This window comes from Pinus tabuliformis, chromosome 8, assembly GCF_031772625.1.
Source record: "Pinus tabuliformis cultivar Carrire ecotype Pingquan chromosome 8, CPIR1, whole genome shotgun sequence".
Taxonomy (NCBI): Eukaryota; Viridiplantae; Streptophyta; class Pinopsida; order Pinales; family Pinaceae; genus Pinus; species Pinus tabuliformis.
In genome coordinates this window covers 10,197,988-10,216,487 of record NC_142294.1, presented here as the reverse complement: position 1 = coordinate 10,216,487, position 18,500 = coordinate 10,197,988, and positions in this window count along the sequence as shown.

Sequence of the window (18,500 nt, the reverse complement as noted above, 5' to 3'; positions counted from 1 at the left end):
TTTCCATTGTTTCTCAACAATAAATAGGCCTTCGAGCCTCATTGTAACACAGTTCTGAACCGTTCAGAGGCATGTAGCCACCTCATCTCTTCTCAGAGATAAGCTACCATCGCCCTAGCTGGTTTCTTTCCATTTCTGTTTGTAAGCATATTTCAGTATTTTACAGTAATGAAATGAAGTATTATTTCCGCTGCATCTCTGTATTTATGGTTATCGCATCTCTGTATTTATGGTTATCTCTGTAATCTATTGTGTTCCTGTCTAAATCCGGATCAGTTAAGCTACCATCGCCCTAGCTGGTTTCCTTCCATTTCTGGACACATCAGAGATTGCAGGACAAGTTCAACAGATGGAGGAACTCAACGCAATGGGGACCATTGCTTCCTAAGGGGGGAGGAATGATCCAGGTGGATGTTGGTGGCCACCCACCAACCCATTTGGACCCCCACAACTGTCTCTTTCAGTCTTTTCAGTTTCCTAAATTGTAGCACAGTTTACTATTTTTAGCAGTTTTTCGGGTCCTGAACTTCCGGAGCCGTTTTGAGGCCCTAAACGACGTTTTTTTAGGATTCTGGGGCAACATGGGTCCATGGACCCATGTTGCCTCCCAAAGTCGTAGTACTCGGATAGATCTTTCTAACAAGCTATCGTACGCGTCAAACAGAGATCGTATGCCAAAGTTACGACCCCGGGAAATTGATGTACCAATTTACCCAAATGGGGCCCACAATTTGGTGTTTCATCTTCTCGGGTTAGGTTTCGGGATGTGAAGGGTTTTCCATTGTTTCTCAACAATAAATAGGCCTTCGAGCCTCATTGTAACACAGTTCTGAACCGTTCAGAGGCATGTAGCCACCTCATCTCTTCTCAGAGATAAGCTACCATCGCCCTAGCTGGTTTCTTTCCATTTCTGTTTGTAAGCATATTTCAGTATTTTACAGTAATGAAATGAAGTATTATTTCCGCTGCATCTCTGTATTTATGGTTATCGCATCTCTGTATTTATGGTTATCTCTGTAATCTATTGCGTTCCTGTCTAAATCCGGATCAGTTAAGCTACCATCGCCCTAGCTGGTTTCTTTCCATTTCTGGACACATCAGAGATTGCAGGACAAGTTCAGCAGATGGAGGAACTCAACGCAATGGGGACCATTGCTTCCTAAGGGGGGAGGAATGATCCAGGTGGATGTTGGTGGCCACCCACCAACCCATTTGGACCCCCACAACTGTCTCTTTCAGTCTTTTCAGTTTCCTAAATTGTAGCACAGTTTACTATTTTTAGCAGTTTTTCGGGTCCTGAACTTCCGGAGCCGTTTTGAGGCCCTAAACGACGTTTTTTTGGGATTCTGGGACAACATGGGTCCATGGACCGATGTTGCCTCCCAAAGTGGTAGTACTCGGATAGATCTTTCTAACGAGCTATCGTACGCGTCAAACAGAGATCGTATGCCAAAGTTACGACCCCGGGAAATTGATGTACCAATTTACCCAAATGGGGCCCACAATTTGGTGTTTCATCTTCTCGGGTTAGGTTTCGGGATGTGAAGGGTTTTCCATTGTTTCTCAACAATAAATAGGCCTTCGAGCCTCATTGTAACACAGTTCTGAACCATTCAGAGGCATGTAGCCACCTCATCTCTTCTCAGAGATAAGCTACCATCGCCCTAGCTGGTTTCTTTCCATTTCTGTTTGTAAGCATATTTCAGTATTTTACAGTAATGAAATGAAGTATTATTTCCGCTGCATCTCTGTATTTATGGTTATCGCATCTCTGTATTTATGGTTATCTCTGTAATCTATTGCGTTCCTGTCTAAATCCGGATCAGTGGTATCAGAGCGGTCTGCTTTTTCTCTGTTTTTCTTTGCATGTCCCCAACGAGGTCGGGATATAAGGAGTTAGGGCTTGAACTGGTCGAACCTTTACAAGACCAGCCTCGAAAATCCCGACGGCCTCCCATGGCGGATGAGAAGAAAGACGAGGGGGCAGGAGATCCTATCAAAATATTGCTCGAAGAAGCCCTCGAGCGACAACGGAACGCGATGATGGATAGCTTTGCGCAGATCCTTCAACGGCTACCCAGAGGCGACGCATCGACTTCCAACAGCGACTCTGGAAACGCCACACTGTTTAAGGTACAAGTTAATTTTGAAATCCCCATCTTCGAGGGTCAAATGGACGCATATGCCGTAGATAAATGGTTAAATCTGCTAGATGGGTATTTTTCTGTTCATGAATTTTCAAGTCGGGAAAAGATTGTTTTTGCTCTTCTCAAAGCAGCCCCCCACGTCAAGGATTGGTGGGAAACCTACTGCGAGCAGAAGGATGAAAGTACAGGCTCACTATTTTCAGCCACACCCACTTGGAATGACTTCCGGGATGCCATCAAGGAGCAGTACTACCTTGTCGGAACCTATGAGGACAAATACATCAAATGGACCACACTGCGGCAGGGACGAGACCAAGATGTGTCGGAGTTCACAAACATTTTTCATACCCTTCGCACACAGTTGGGTATCAAAGATTCTGAGCTGCATCTGGTACTCAAATACCGTGGCTGCCTGCACAAGTACATCCAGGAAGAGATGGTGTTCTTGAACATCTCCTCACTTGGCACAGCATACCGATATGCTGTCAAAATCGAGCAAAAGTTCAAACAGAAGAAGCGAGACTTTGGATCTGCAAATCCGAAGCCCAAAGGACAAAGCCAAGGCGGGGTGACCCAAGACAACCCGTCAAAGCCGCAAGAAAAGAACAACACCACGAAGCCAAAGAAGGACACAAGAAAGTGGTGTGAGTTCCACAAGAGTCCCACTCATAACACAAGTGAGTGTCGGACCAAGCAGTCGTTGGTGGCCGAGTTGAAGGCTTCCGAATCAGATGCATGTTCCGACCCTGAGCCAGAACCCGACAAGGGGAATGGTAAAGGGAAGCAGATCATTGATGCGGATCCCAGTGCCACTGTTGCCACCGCCAAGATCAAGAAAAATGAGCCCGAAGATCCAGAGGAGGGGGAGCGTCTTTTCCACTCACAGATGTGGGTGAAGGGTTCACCGCTGCGATTCATTGTCGACAGTGGTAGCCAAAAGAACCTGGTTTCAGCAGAGGTCGTGAAGCGGTTGGGCCTACCGACTACACCACACCCACAGCCGTACAGTATCGGGTGGCTTCATGAAGGACGAGATCTCAAAGTTCGCCAACAGTGCCGCCTTCCCTACAGCATCAAGCCCTTCACAGACGAGGTATTGTGTGATGTTACACCTCTGGATGTTTGTGATGTACTATTAGGCCAGCCATACTTGTGGAGGCGACATGCTGTGTATGAGTCAAGGCCTCGTGCTGTCATTATTTCTTTGAATAATTCATTGTACAGGATACCAGAGGTAGCCACACCTACTGCCACCTCTTTGATCACTACCAAAAAGGGCAGCAAGCTCATATCACAGACCAGGAAATTCATCTGTCTGGTTCACTCCCAAAGTAAGGGGAAGATCGTTGCTACATCCATGACCCCTGCAAAGGGTTCCTCCATGCAGCAGCAGCAGAAAAGGGATACGGTCATGATAAAACACAGGAACAACTTCTCCTCACCCACATGGGTACCACACAAGTTTCAGGTGGGCAACAAAGTCTGGTGGCATCGACAAAAAGAACGCCTTACCAGAACCCATCAGAAGCTCAGACCACACCGACATGGTCCTTACAGTAGTACCAAGGCTATGGGGAACAATGCTTTGGAGCACAACATTCCTCCATTCCTTCGACTACACCAAATGTTCAATGTGGACCATCGCCGACCATGCTTCCCACCATCACTGGACACATCAGAGATTGCAGGACAAGTTCAGCAGATGGAGGAACTCAACGCAATGGGGACCATTGCTTCCTAAGGGGGGAGGAATGATCCAGGTGGATGTTGGTGGCCACCCACCAACCCATTTGGACCCCCACAACTGTCTCTTTTAGTCTTTTCAGTTTCCTAAATTGTAGCACAGTTTACTATTTTTAGCAGTTTTTCGGGTCCTGAACTTCCGGAGCCGTTTTGAGGCCCTAAACGACGTTTTTTTGGGATTCTGGGGCAACATGGGTCCATGGACGGATGTTGCCTCCCAAAGTGGTAGTACTCGGATAGATCTTTCTAACGAGCTATCGTACGCGTCAAACAGAGATCGTATGCCAAAGTTACGACCCCGGGAAATTGATGTACCAATTTACCCAAATGGGGCCCACAATTTGGTGTTTCATCTTCTCGGGTTAGGTTTCGGGATGTGAAGGGTTTTCCATTGTTTCTCAACAATAAATAGGCCTTCGAGCCTCATTGTAACACAGTTCTGAACCGTTCAGAGGCATGTAGCCACCTCATCTCTTCTCAGAGATAAGCTACCATCGCCCTAGCTGGTTTCTTTCCATTTCTGTTTGTAAGCATATTTCAGTATTTTACAGTAATGAAATGAAGTATTATTTCCGCTGCATCTCTGTATTTATGGTTATCGCATCTCTGTATTTATGGTTATCTCTGTAATCTATTGCGTTCCTGTCTAAATCCGGATCAGTGTCTCTTTTGCTGCCACAGACTTCTCTGATTTCCTTAACTTGGTTTTAGGCTTCTTTTGGTCAGTCACCTCTTTTCTAAGCTCAGCCAGAGTGGGTTCTTCACTCCTTTCTTCCCTTTCCCTCACAGGCAATGGAGTGAGGCCTGTTTTGCTTGGGAAGCCGGCCATAAACACAAATGAATCCCAATCTCTGCCAATCTTTTGTAAAGCATCCAACACCAGCAACTTTACTAAACCATGATGAAACAGGGATGTTTCACAACCATCTTTCTTTAACTGGATTTTATCACACATTTTACTAATGCTTCTGAACAAATAGAAAGGTATGTCTATTGAAACCTTACCTGTGAAATGCAACAAAAGTTTGAAGTGGTAGGAGTAAACTTTATTGTACCTTCCCTCGCATGTCAGGTATTTCTGGATGCATGTGAGGAGCATAGCATAATGTTCTTTTATGTAACTCCTTGGCACCGCTTTGGTGAGGTCCTCATTTACATAAGGTTCCTTCAAAAACTCTTTACAGGGACTCATGTCGAACTTAAAGTTTTTGAACCATTCTTGACCACCCCTCAGAATTTCAGTGATAGTGGAAATAGCTTCAGGAGACACAGGAAACTCTAACATTGACACCTTTGAATTCAGTCCAGTAAAATTCAATGCGAAAGCCTTCGTTACCTCTGCATGTCCTCCCTTCAATTTCTCGCAGAACCTCCAGCAACCAGCATTTCGAAAGGCTCTTGCTACACCTTCATCCCTGAGAGTAACATCTAACCCCTCCGGCTCTGTCCTCAAACACTTACCGGATCGATGTTCCCTCTTTTCCATCTTGCTTCGGATATTTTCGCACAGGAAACTAATGGCAGCTACAGCGCGAAAACAATCTCGACTTTGGAGTGCAGGCTCGCTTGCAATAATCTCTTTAAATAAGAACTTGGGCTTCTCATACAGCAAACATGTTTACACATTATGAAAACACATTATGACATAACCATACCTCGTTAAAATCCCTTAAGCTGACATTCATATGCATGACTCTGGACCTTATGGCGGAATGATGATTTATCATGACCTGGAGAGGACATCAACTGACAAACATGAACGGACCTATGACTCACCCCTCCCAGATTTGACATTGCAAGAGAAAACGCTACAAAAACCCCGAAACCCCGATTTCGTAGCGCGGACAGTTCAAATTTAACAAAACGCGCTACGAAATGGCTGATAAACAGTACGCTGCGAAAAGACGGAAACATCATTGCGCAGCTAAATTGACCAAACAAACATGCGCTGCGAAACTGCGCAAAGTACTAATGACATGACATGCCTTAACTGACAATGATGGAGGGTATCTAACGATTTTTTTCTTACACGAACTTACATCAATACCTTTTGAAATTCAAATTTCAAAGTGACACACACATATAAACCTATTCACAAAACTGAAAACCTTTATATGAAACTTGTGGACAACATTACATACATGAACTATGGTTCTAAGTGATAACAGGAGGAATCACCCACCATCCACGAGATCGACAGTCACTAGGCTTAACGACACCGGAACACGTCTCTAGCCTAGACCTCTATGTTGTGCGTTATGTTGCAAAGCGTTGTTAAGTTCATTCAATTTATTTTAGGTTGACCTTTTTAAAGTTTGCCTTTCAAGGTTCACCACGAGATGTATGATACAAATTCCTAAATGCAGTCTAAAGATGATAAGCAAGCTTTATATCTTTTCAACTTTGAAAATCCTAGCTACTAAGGGAAAAGAAAGACACCATCTTTTCTCAAAGAGCAATCAGCACACTCTAATGCACTTTTCCTAAATCCAACATGCAAACTTATCAAAATGCAAATGCACAATGCAGGTGTTTTTTTTCCGCTTTCTTAGTATTGATGCCTACAAAGAAAGCTTTTTGTACAACTTTGAATTTGCTTTTAAATGACAAATACAAACAAGTTTACTTTTTCGAAATCAGAGAGGGTAGAAGAGATTACAACACTTAACGATTTTTGAAATGAATACTTGTTTCCACACTTAAAAGAGACAAATTCAAACCAATAAGCAAGAGTAAATGTACAATCAATCTGCAAACAGCCAATGAACTCTCTTCTAAGATCACAATCAACAGATCTGAATCAAGGGCTACAGGATGACTATTTCACTCATGCAAGGGAAAACTGTAAATGACGCCACAAACACATAAAAACACTCACAGTATTTTTGTACAAAAAGAGGCAGAATGTAAGCAGAGAAAAGGAGTTATCAGACTGGTACCTATGCTAGTTACAGGCTGCAAAAATCAGAGATCAAAACAGGGCAAAACAGAGCAGAGAACCCCAGCTGCACAAGGACAAACTGGTTCAGCGCAACCTCAACACAGGGGTTTTGACATTCAGCGCAGGTAGCCTTCACGGGAACTGCGTTGAAATGCAGAATCCATTCACTGGGTCTGCGCTGAAGGAGAAACTCTCGTTTCCCTCAGGTTCTGGGTCATAGATTGCTATTTAATTCACTGTTTCAGGCCAAATAAAAACAACAAGCAAGGTGTAATCAAAGGGATGCTTTGAAGGGCTACTAAGATCTATCACAAGGATCATCAAATCATTTGTGAATCCATTGTTCAGATCATAGACAAGTCCAGTGATTGGATCAAAGCAGCAACTGTCTACTTTGCATCCAGGAAAGATGCAATTTGATTGTTGTTGTCAAGTCTATGAAACAAACAATGATAGAAACACAAATAAAATGACTAAACAAATCTCCCAAACGGAGTCGCCAATTTGTTGTGGGGAAAAATTCCTATGCAGGACGATCCTATCCACCTAAGGTGTGACAGTGCCTTAGCAACAAACGAGTACAGCTATTCTAGTTTATTCCTTTATGAAATGTGAAAGAAGAGAGATCAATAGACTTACCGGTGTCTTCCATTTGTCCCTCGATCCGGTCTCTCTTCTCTTTGGGAGTTCACAGCTACTTGCCTTCTTGCTTATCCAGCTTCAACTTCCTGCAAGATCACAAGAGAACAGCTACTTGCGACAAGAGAACAGCTACTTGCGACAAGAGAAGAACACTACACAAAGACAGATATTCACATTAATAACTAGTTTAGGATTAGAAATAAATCAAATACACTAATGCAATCATACATCAAGAATGCATCAGAATATAGGAGAAACCAAGATAGCTTTATTGATGAATAACAAGGTTCAGGAAGAGATACAACCCAGAGGGCTCCAATCCAGCATCTCCTTCCCAGCAAATGGAATTCCTATCTTCACCCCTTTCAAAGCATTAAGCACCCAATGATTCCAGTCTCAAACCAACAGCAATTCTTTGCAATAACAAAATTCCAGCCTCTAGATCTCATGGAGGAGAGATCCATATATAGATGTTTGGAGAGAGGATGAGTCAGCTTGAGATCTAACTAGTTTCCTCTCCCTCTTTCAGTTCTTGAGTCCACTTGGAGGTTCTTGCTTCCACTTGGAGATTTGGAACCTCTTACTCATCACCAGTCGAATTCCCTGAGGCAAGTGTCATTTTGGAAGCTTCCTGGGTGTTGACACCTTGAGAAATCAGCCTACCACTTGTCCATTCTCGTTCAGCGCAGGTATCCAGTGTTCCAGTTGACATTCAACGCAGGTAGCCAGTGTTGGCTTTGACATTCAGCGCAAACAGCTAGTGTAGCCACTGAAATGATCCTGAATTGACTTGTTTTTGAGCAGTTTCTGGTGGAGAACTTCTGTGAATTGCTGTGGTTTGTTAGCCTTGTTCCTCTAGGGGTAGGAAAAACATGTTTAAGGACTTTGGATCCCTGAGATTATGGACATTTCAAGCTCAATTCTGTAAGGCACAAAAATGTCTATAACATGTTTGGGGTGTGCCACTCCAGTGGCCATGTCTCCAGGATGTTAAAGTTGACATTGTCTGTGGTTACAAAGGGTAGCTTCCTCCATTGTTTGGCCAGTTCCTTGCGCGCTCTGATGTATATGCTATGGATGTCCACTTTAAATTCCATAAAACTCTGCAGGCTCTTGTAGAGAGTGGGTGACAACTGCGTCTTGCGGTTGATCCCCATTCTGAGGTTCATCTCCATGAACACCCAGAATATTTTACTGTCGCGGATCCTATTGGCATCCTTTGTGGTGTAGAGTGAAGCATACTTCGTGGCCTCTAGCTGATCCCTATCAATTGTGGGGAATTGACTATCTTTTGACAATTCCCCTGCCATAAGAACTATGGATAGTAGAAGCCATGCATAGTGGAATGTTTTTCCAAGTCACTGCTCTTCCCTTCCAAGATGTATGTGGGGTCCTCCCCTTTGCATGGAAGCATGGTAATGTGGTGAATCAAGGCTATCGTGATGGGGATGCTCTCCTCTAGCCATAAACACCCATCATACACCAGACAAAGCAGCTGCCTGATGACAAAAATTGTTATTTGGGCGTGGTGGAACTGTGGCACCTAGAGCAAGTTAAGTAGCCTAGCCTTTTCCACTCCACGCAACCACTTTCATGGCTCTAATTCTCTAATTGCCACCGAGTGTTATAGACATTTTTGTGCCTTACAGCATGGAGCATGAAATGTCCATAATCTAAGGGATCCAAAGTCCCTAAACATGTTGTTCCTACCCCTAGAGGAACAAGGCAAACCAACCACAGCAATTCACAGAAGTTCTCCACCTGAAAACACTCAAAAACAAGCCAATTCTGGATCATGTCAACCGCTCCACTGAGCATCGACGCTGAATGTCAACTGCTCCACTGTCTACCTGCGTTGAATGTCAACTCCAATAAAGGCTACCTGCACTGAGCGTAATTGGACAAGTGGCAGGCTCATTCCTCAATGTGTCAATGCCCAGGAAGCTTCCAAAATGACACTTGCATCAAGGAATTCGACTGGTGATGAGTAAGAGGTTCCAAATCTCCAAGTGGAAGCAAGAACCTCCGAGTGGACTCAAGAAATGAGAGAGAAAGAGGACACTAGTCAGATCTCAAGCTGACTCATCCTCTCTCCAAAATAACTATATATAGGTCTCTCCTCCATGAGATCTAAAGGCTGGAATTTTGTTATTGCAAAGAATTGTTGTTGGTTTGTGACTGGAAACATTGGGTGCTTAATGCTTTGAAGGGAGCTGAAGAAGGAATTCCATTCTGCTGGATTGGAGCCCTATGGGTTGTATCTCTTCCTGAACCTTGTTATCAATCAATAAAGCTATCTTGATTCTTTCCTATATGCTGGTGTATTTTGTATGATTGCATTAGTGTATTTGATTTACTTCTAATCCTGAATCATTTATGAATATGTATATTTGCCTTTGTGTTGTGTTCTTCTCTTGTCGCAAGTAGTTGTTCTCTTGTCACAGGTAGCTGTTCTCTTGTGATCTCGTGGGAATCAAGTAGTTTTTCTCTTGAGCAAGCGAGGAGGCAAGTAGCTGTGGACACCCAAAGAGAAGAGGATCTAGATCGAGGGACAACCGGAAGACAACGGTAAGTCTACCAATCTCCCCTCTTTCACATTTCATAAAGGGAGAAATCATAATAGTTGTATTCGTTTGTTGCTAAGGCACTGTCACACCTTAGGTGGATAGGATCGTCCTGCATAGGCATTTTTCCCCACAACAAATTGGCGACTCCACTGGGGAAGAATTTGTTTATTCATTTCATTTGTGTTTCCGTCATTTTTGTTTACTTCATAGACTTGACAGCAACAATCGAACTGCATCTTTCCCGGATGCAAAGTAGAAAGTTGTTGCTTTGATCCAGTTTGCTGGACTTGTCTATGATCCAAACAATAGATCCACAAATGATTTGATGATCCTTGTGATAGTCTTTAGTACCCTCTCAAAGCATCCCTCTGTTTATACCTTGCTTGTGTTTCTGATTTGGCCTGAAACAGTTGATTTTTGAGCATTGTATGACCCAGAACCCAAGGGAAACGAGAGTTTCTCCTTCAGCGCAGGCACTGTGAAGGCAGTCTGCATTTCAACGCAGGTCCCGTGAAGGCTACCTGCGTTGAATGTCAACTCCACAGTGTTAGACTTGCGCTGATCCAGTGTGGCTTTGTGCAACTGGGGTTCTTTGCTGTCTATTGCCCTGTTTTGATCTTTGTTTTTGTAGCCTTTAACCAGCATAGGTACCAGTCTGATAACTCCTTTTCTTTGCTTAGATTCCACCTCCTTTTGTACAAAAAGACTGTGAATGTTTTTATGTGTTTGTGTCGTCATTTACAGTTTTCCTTTGCATGAGTAAAGTAGTCATCCTGTAGCCTTTGATTCAGATCTGATTGATAGTGATCTTAGAAGAGAGTTCATTGGCTGTTTTCAGATTGATTATCGATTTACTTTTGCTTATTGGTTTGAATTTGTCTCTTTCAAAGTGTCAAAACAAGTCTTTATTTCGAAAATCGCAAAGTGATTGTAATCTCTTCTACCCTTGTTGATTTCGAAGAAAGTGAACTTGTTTGTATTGATCTTTTTAAAAGCAAATTCAAAGTTGTGCAAAAATCTTTCTTTGTAGGCATTTATACTAAGAAAGTGGAAAACAAACACCTGCATTGTGCATTTTGCATTTGATAGTTTGCATGTTGGATTTAGGGAAAGTGCATTAGAGTGTGTTGATTGCTCTTTGAGAAAAGATGTTGTCTTTCTTTTCCCTTAGTAGCTAGGATTTTTCAAAGTTGAAAAGATAATAAAGCTTGCTTATCATCTTAGACTGCATTTAGGAAGTTGTATCATACATCTTGTGGTGAACCTTGAAAGGAAAACTTTAAAAAGATCAACCTAAAATAAACTGAATGAACCTAACAACGCTTTGTAACATAACGCACAACATAGAGGTCTAGGCTAGAGACGTGTTCCGGCGTCGTTAAGCCTAGTGACTGTCGATCTCGTGGAAGGTGGGTGATTCCTCCTGAGGGACGATAGCGCTAGTACGGATTGTGCTCCCATGTACCGTCTCGTATATATTGGGAGACCCCTATAGGCATATACCTTTTATCCTTAGGAAGCCGTGTTGGCCGCCCTACTGATCGCAATGCAGTGAACACAGCATTCACGAAGATTGATCGCCCGTACCTTAAAAAGTATTCTGCGGTTTTGCGAAAAGTTTGGCACACCCTCTGCCTAGAACTCCAGAGCAGTTTCTTTTGGCCTTTTTCAGACTCTATAACAGAAAAAGTCCATCCGAGCATTTGTCACTTCGGTCTCGTTAAAACATCGAAGGAGACTAGAGTCATCTTTAGCTTTTTCTCGACTCTTTAAAACTGAAAAAGCAAGTTGTGTCTAAAGCATCGTTAACAATTTATTTTAAACGGAACAATCACCCTTTAATTCCTGCGTTGATCTTTAGGTTGAAAAGATGGAGCACACCAACCAAGGAATTCCTCTTGGTGGAAATCCTAGTCCCTTCTCCTCTTGGGGAGATGTTGGTGCGCCCCACATGGCCACATTGTCGCTTCCAGGACTGACAATTGGCCTACCAGTTTGGCTCTTTTCAACCAGTGTCATTCAGAACACCACCATTCCTGAACAGTCGAGTCAACAGTTAGATCAGACAAGAGTTGCCTCCCAGCCTTCAACTTCATCTTCCTCCCCTCCTTCCTCTTCGCTTGACGGAACCGGTCGAATTAAAAACCAGGTTCCTAAGGAGAAGAAGGAGAAGAAGAAGAAAGAGAAGAAGAAGAAGGAGCCTAAGGCGACTGGGGGCAAACAAATGTCATCTAACAAAAATCCACACACAGCACTCGTAAGGCCTAAATCGCCATGCGTCATATGCAAGGGAGACCACTTCCATAGAGATTGTCCCTGTATCCCCCGGATACTAAGAGACTGGTCCCCCCGTTTGCACAATTCGGTAGCATCGACCTCTGATAGCCATGCCGATTGCTCACCGTCAACTAGTGGGAGTGAAGCCCCAGGACAGAGCGGGAAAGCTAAATTTCCCTGCAGACTGTGTGAAGGCGATCACGCCATCCACCGTTGTCCCTTCTTAGATGAGGAAAAAAGAGTTCTGGAAGATCGCCCGATTTTACGAGCGCATCTCCCTCCTGGATATCAAAGACTCCTGCCAAGTCCCTCACTAGTTGAAAACCTGGCTAACCCGCCCAGGTGGTCAGCCGAAGCACCTGTCATCGAAGATGAACCGTCTGGATCCATGCCTAACGAAAGTCAAAAGGTTGATACGGCAGTTGACCCGGTTTTGCCTTCAAAGGCTCCATCTTCGAATGACACCACCGCAGAGGAGAATAAAGACGACACCGTCTAGATTCTCTTCATCAGCACTAACTCTGATGATCAAGGGGTCAATGCCACCATTCCTTTATCCCAGGAAGGAAGTTCATCAGAGCGATATCCAGCCGTCTATTTGGTCCCACCACCAAGCAACTTGGTTGTGTCCTTTGATTGGAACCAATTAGGCAGACCCCGGTTGCCAGCCAGTATACCATTCAGAATTATTTGTCAAATATACAGAATGGTAATGGCTGGCACTATCATTGATGAGGGGGCATCTGTGAGTATCCTTTCCTCTATTTCTTGGAAAGCGTTTGGTTCGCCAGCGCTTTTACTTGAGATGAGAAATCTATCAGGTTTTGATAAAGGAAGCAGTCGACCGTTAGGGATCCTCCCCAATGTGCCTATAACATTGAAAGGGAAGACCGTTCAAATGAACGTGATGGTCGTTCAAGGACCCTTGGATTATAACCTACTCCTTGGACGAGACTATATATATTGCATGGGAGCTGTAGTCTCCTCACTCTTTAGAGTAATGTGTTTTCCGCATGAAGGAAGAATGGTCAGGCTCGTAGACCAACTTTCGTTTCCCGGATCACACATCGCAAATAGTCATGTACCATCCCTAAATGGTCTATTCATGCAAGAAGTGTCTCAACCCACGGTCCGTCCTCTTGATGAGCACGAGTAATCCGGGAGGATATGACTGGAACCCAGGGGGCATGCGTCCTGGTCTACTTCGGTAGGAAAACTTTGGGTATAGGGTAGGTTTCCGCGGGAGAATATGACTAGTCCGTACCCCGTCCGTGGTTGGAAGAGGGGTTGTTCTGGAATAAGATTCTTTTTTCAAAGCTATGTGAGAGGGCGGGGGTCGTCACTCACCTCTGTCTATTTCGGTAGACATTTCCGAGGAAGTGTTTTGTTTGAAAGATTAACGAGACAATCTTTGGGTAACCTGAAAGAGGTAAGCCTCTCCCGGTGAAATGAAAGTTTCGATGGAAGAAAAGTAGAGGTAACCTTGAAACTCTGTTTTATACCTGGGGGCATGCAAACCTTTTGGAGTGCAAGCAAGGGGCGACTATTTATTTTTTAAATTTTTAGGTCCTCCCTTTAAACCTGTAGGTCTAACCCTTTAAACTCGTAGGATTAGCCGTTTCCGAACTTGCATAAAGAAAGGATGGGGAGCAAAGCTTAGTGAGATGAAGCTCCATAAAAAATAGAATCTTGATGAGACACTCTTATCAAATGACTGGGTAATCGAGCAGTTTTAGCATAAAGTTCATGCTCGTTAAAAAATAAACGCAAGATCCGAGCAGTTTTAACGCGGTCTTCATGCTCGTTAAAAAATAAATATAAGCAGTGAGCAGAGTTTCCTCCAGTGTTTAAGCTCATTTTTAACTAAAAAATGAACCTATCCCAGTAAATAACCACTTTGAATGTAATATTATCAGTCGTTAAAGCCTTGGTCGTGTTTGCACCTGCCACCTCCACTTTTCATTTGGTCGATCGTTCACCTCCATATGATTGTTTACCCATTTTGAGGAACAGCTGCAAAGAGTGATTTCACCTAGCCATCCTTGTGACGCTGCCGTGATTGGAAAATTCCAACCTGTACCTGGAATCTGCTGCTATCCATGTTTATCACTCGTTCCTCAAAAGACGAGTCTTCTTTAAGCTCTTTTCAATTGACTCGTAAAATATGAAAAGATTGCCGAGTTTTGGCCTTCCAGCTCGTTAAAGGACAGGAAGAGCTATCCCTCCTCTAGATTTTAATCTTTTTGGACCTGAGGGATTATTGCACAAAAAGGTCGAGCGCTTGTTTTATTCGGCTCGTTAAAATTATCGAAAACTCATCCCTTCTGTATTGTTTTATACTTTTTCGGACTTAAGGGATTAGATGACGAAAAAGGAATTTTGGAGTTAACTTTATGTACCTTTCAGACTCTCTAAAAATGAAAAAGACCGAGTTATCCTTGTTGTTAGACTCGTTAAAATTTTTAAATAGCGACAAACTTGTCTTTAGACGAGAACGAGTTTCACTATCGCTAAGCTCGTTAAAACATAGCGATGGGCTTGCCTGAAGGGCAGGTTATAGAACAAGCATATGTTATCCTCCTCAAGCTTGACAAAAATAAAGAGGTATTGGTCAGCAATGACTGGGGAAAAATTGGGAGAAAATAAAGAAAACTTTGATGGTAGCAGGTCGCTCTTGAACACGACACTTTTCCTCCGTACCACATTCGGGTTGGGTTGTCTCATTCACCGGTCACATCACCATGGTCTCGCCATACCATCCATATTTGGGGTAATGCTACCAATCCATCACATCAGTGTCGCCATATGTTCAAGAGAAGTCGTTCAGAAAGAGTCAACCGAGTCCCATCCACTGCCATACATTATCCTTCATCCATTCATGACTGCCACCCTAAATCATATGTCACAGATCGTTTTCACCTCCATTAAAATCATTAGCTCCGTTCCGTGTCACTGATGTGGGATTCATCAAGGCCCTCCTTTGACGGATTGCTTCTTGTCGACATCAGCTCATTATCCAAGAAGTGGATCTAGGAACAACCCCTTTAGTACTTTGAAGCTTGCATGCCTCAGTGGCAAGTTTCTCACTTCCGGCGACAGGTATACATCAATGACCTTCGACCAGAAGATTTTGCGTGGTGTTCGACGCCAAGTCCTTTATTCACGCCATGTGAATTGTACTGCAGTACCTTGAGGGTCATTATCATTATCGGTGATTCCTCTCGCGCTTGTTAACGGTTTACATCATTGACCGCTAATCAAGCGATGTCTTTCCATGTTCGACTTCAGCGCAATTCTCACATGGATCGACTTGTACTTAGAGTGAAGATCGAACGAGTTTGAAGACCCCGGATCTAGTTTCATCCATCCGGGCTGCGATATATATTCAGGAAAGATAAAGACATTTGACATGTACATCATTGTAGCAGATGATCATCCTACTCAAAGGATGATAATTTCGCCAAAATTATCAGTCTACCATCAGACGATCGTCTGTTCTATGTACAAAAATGAATTTATAAAGCTGAGCATGGGAATGCCCACCTCAGCTAGATCATGAAAGCAGTATGAATCATAATGTATTGTATTGTATTTTATTACAGGTCTCCTCCCAGCAGATGGATGAACTTCGGACCCTCCTGGATAAAGCATTTCACCCGATAAACGGCCTCATAATTTAGGGGGCAACTGTTATAGACATTTTTGTGCCTTACAGCATGGTGCATGAAATGTCCATAATCTAAGGGATCCAAAGTCCCTAAACATGTTGTTCCTACCCCTAGAGGAACAAGGCAAACCAACCACAGCAATTCACAGAAGTTCTCCACCTGAAAACACTCAAAAACAAGCCAATTCTGGATCATGTCAACTGCTCCACTGAGCATCGGCGCTAAATGTCAACTGCTCCACTGTCTACCTGCGTTGAATTTCAACTCCAACAAAGGCTACCTGCGCTGAGCGTAATTGGACAAGTGGCAGGCTCATTCCTCAATGTGTCAATGCCCAGGAAGCTTCCAAAATGACACTTGCATCAAGGAATTCGACTGGTGATGAGTAAGAGGTTCCAAATCTCCAAGTGGAAGCAAGAACCTCCAAGTGGACTCAAGAACTGAGAGAGAAAGAAGACACTAGTCAGATCTCACGCTGACTCATCCTCTCTCCAAAATAACTATATATAGGTCTCTCCTCCATGAGATCTAAAGGCTGGAATTTTGTTATTGCAAAGAATTGCTGTTGGTTTGTGACTGGAAACATTGGGTGCTTAATGCTTTGAAGGGAGCTGAAGAAGGAATTCCATTCTGCTGGATTGGAGCCCTATGGGTTGTATCTCTTCCTGAACCTTGTTATCAATCAATAAATCTATCTTGATTCTTTCCTATATGCTGGTGTATTTTGTATGATTGCATTAGTGTATTTGATTTACTTCTAATCCTGAATCATTTATGAATATGTATATTTGCCTTTGTGTTGTGTTCTTCTCTTGTCGCAAGTAGCTGTTCTCTTGTCACAGGTAGCTGTTCTCTTGTGATCTCGTGGGAATCAAGTAGTTGTTCTCTTGAGCAAGCGAGGAGGCAAGTAGCTGTGGACACCCAAAGAGAAGAGGATCTAGATCGAGGGACAACCGGAAGACAACGGTAAGTCTACCAATCTCCCCTCTTTCACATTTCATAAAGGAAGAAATCATAATAGCTGTATTCGTTTGTTGCTAAGGCACTGTCACACCTTAGGTGGATAGGATCGTCCTACATAGGCATTTTTCCCCACAACACCGAGGTGTTCTGCTTGGGCTTCATGAGGTGTGAGTTCTCAAGGTGAAGGAACTTCTTTTGGTCAACGAGATTCCAATCTTCGAATTTTAAACTCGGCACCCATCCCAGGTGCATGCCCTCAAAAATAATGTTGTCTAGGATGAGCGGGGTCTGGAGTGAGCTCTTGGTCTCATGAACGTCCTTGGCCACTTTAGCCTTCCCTTTTCACGAGGGGACATAGGCAGGCAGCTTTGTTGGGGGGTGTGCAGGCTCAGTTTCCTCCTCCATGCCTTCGTGATCTTCCTCTTAAATAATTAGTTCCTCCAGGTCTTCTTCGTCTTCATCGGTCTCTATGGTGACGACTTTCCCCTTGTCCTCCATTGACAACTTTGTGCACAACGGGTTCCGTGGGGACATGTATGGGAACCATCACTTATTTGTCCTTCTTGGTTCTTAGCATGCACGGTGATTTTGGGATTTTTGCCACAATCCCAACACCTTCCGTAGCATCCCCCACAGTTAGGGCCTGCGCAGCCTCTTCGGCAGTCAACTCGGTTATTTTCGTAACTTCCTCAGCTGCTACCATCGTGTCTGTCCAGAAATCTATCACTTGCGAACTCAGTGGCTAAATCAACACTTAGCACAAAACAAACAGGACTCTGCTCAATTTCTCAATTCGCAAATGACCAAGTGTTGTTTACTGGGTAGCCCCTTGTAATTTATAGCACTTTTTGAATTTGAATTCGACCGTTCCCCCCAAATCTAGTTCATTAATGCTCTCTTGGCAGCAGATTTTCCAAAATATTGCCCATAAATCGTGTCTTAAATGCCTACCACCCACTCCATTTGGTCTCGAGTCGAGCATCTCATCATGAATACTAACTTCAACAATCACTTTCTGGCCAACTCGTGTTGCATCACAACCCCCCGTGCATGGTCACAGACCTTGTGACTCTTTGCTTTTGTGCGTAGCTCCCGAGCAAAGTAGTAAATAGTCCCACGCTTCCTTTCAACTACCTGAGCACTAAGACTGTACTTCCCTCAGCTATTCAAGTGGTTGCACCACCTGTGTAAAGTTTCATCCTATCATCCATCATGTTTCCTAGAAAATACCCACATTTTAATTTTACTGGTGGCATTGCACACTTTATCATATGCAACGTACTACCTTGGTCGTTTCGCTTAGAAATTTGCGGTTCAAGCCAAGGAATCAGACTGATCAATTTGCAGCAATAGGCCTCAAACCTGTAATCATGATCAGGCACATCCTACCTTATCACCCTGGTACTTTTTACCGATAAAATATTCCTTTATCTCATCCTCTAGCTTCTTGACTTTCGCGTCCACTAGAGCTCTTTTCTTCCTTAATTGTACACTTTCTTCTTCAAGTTCTTGGAGCCTAGAATTTCCCAGTTGGATCTCTTCTTCCAAGGTT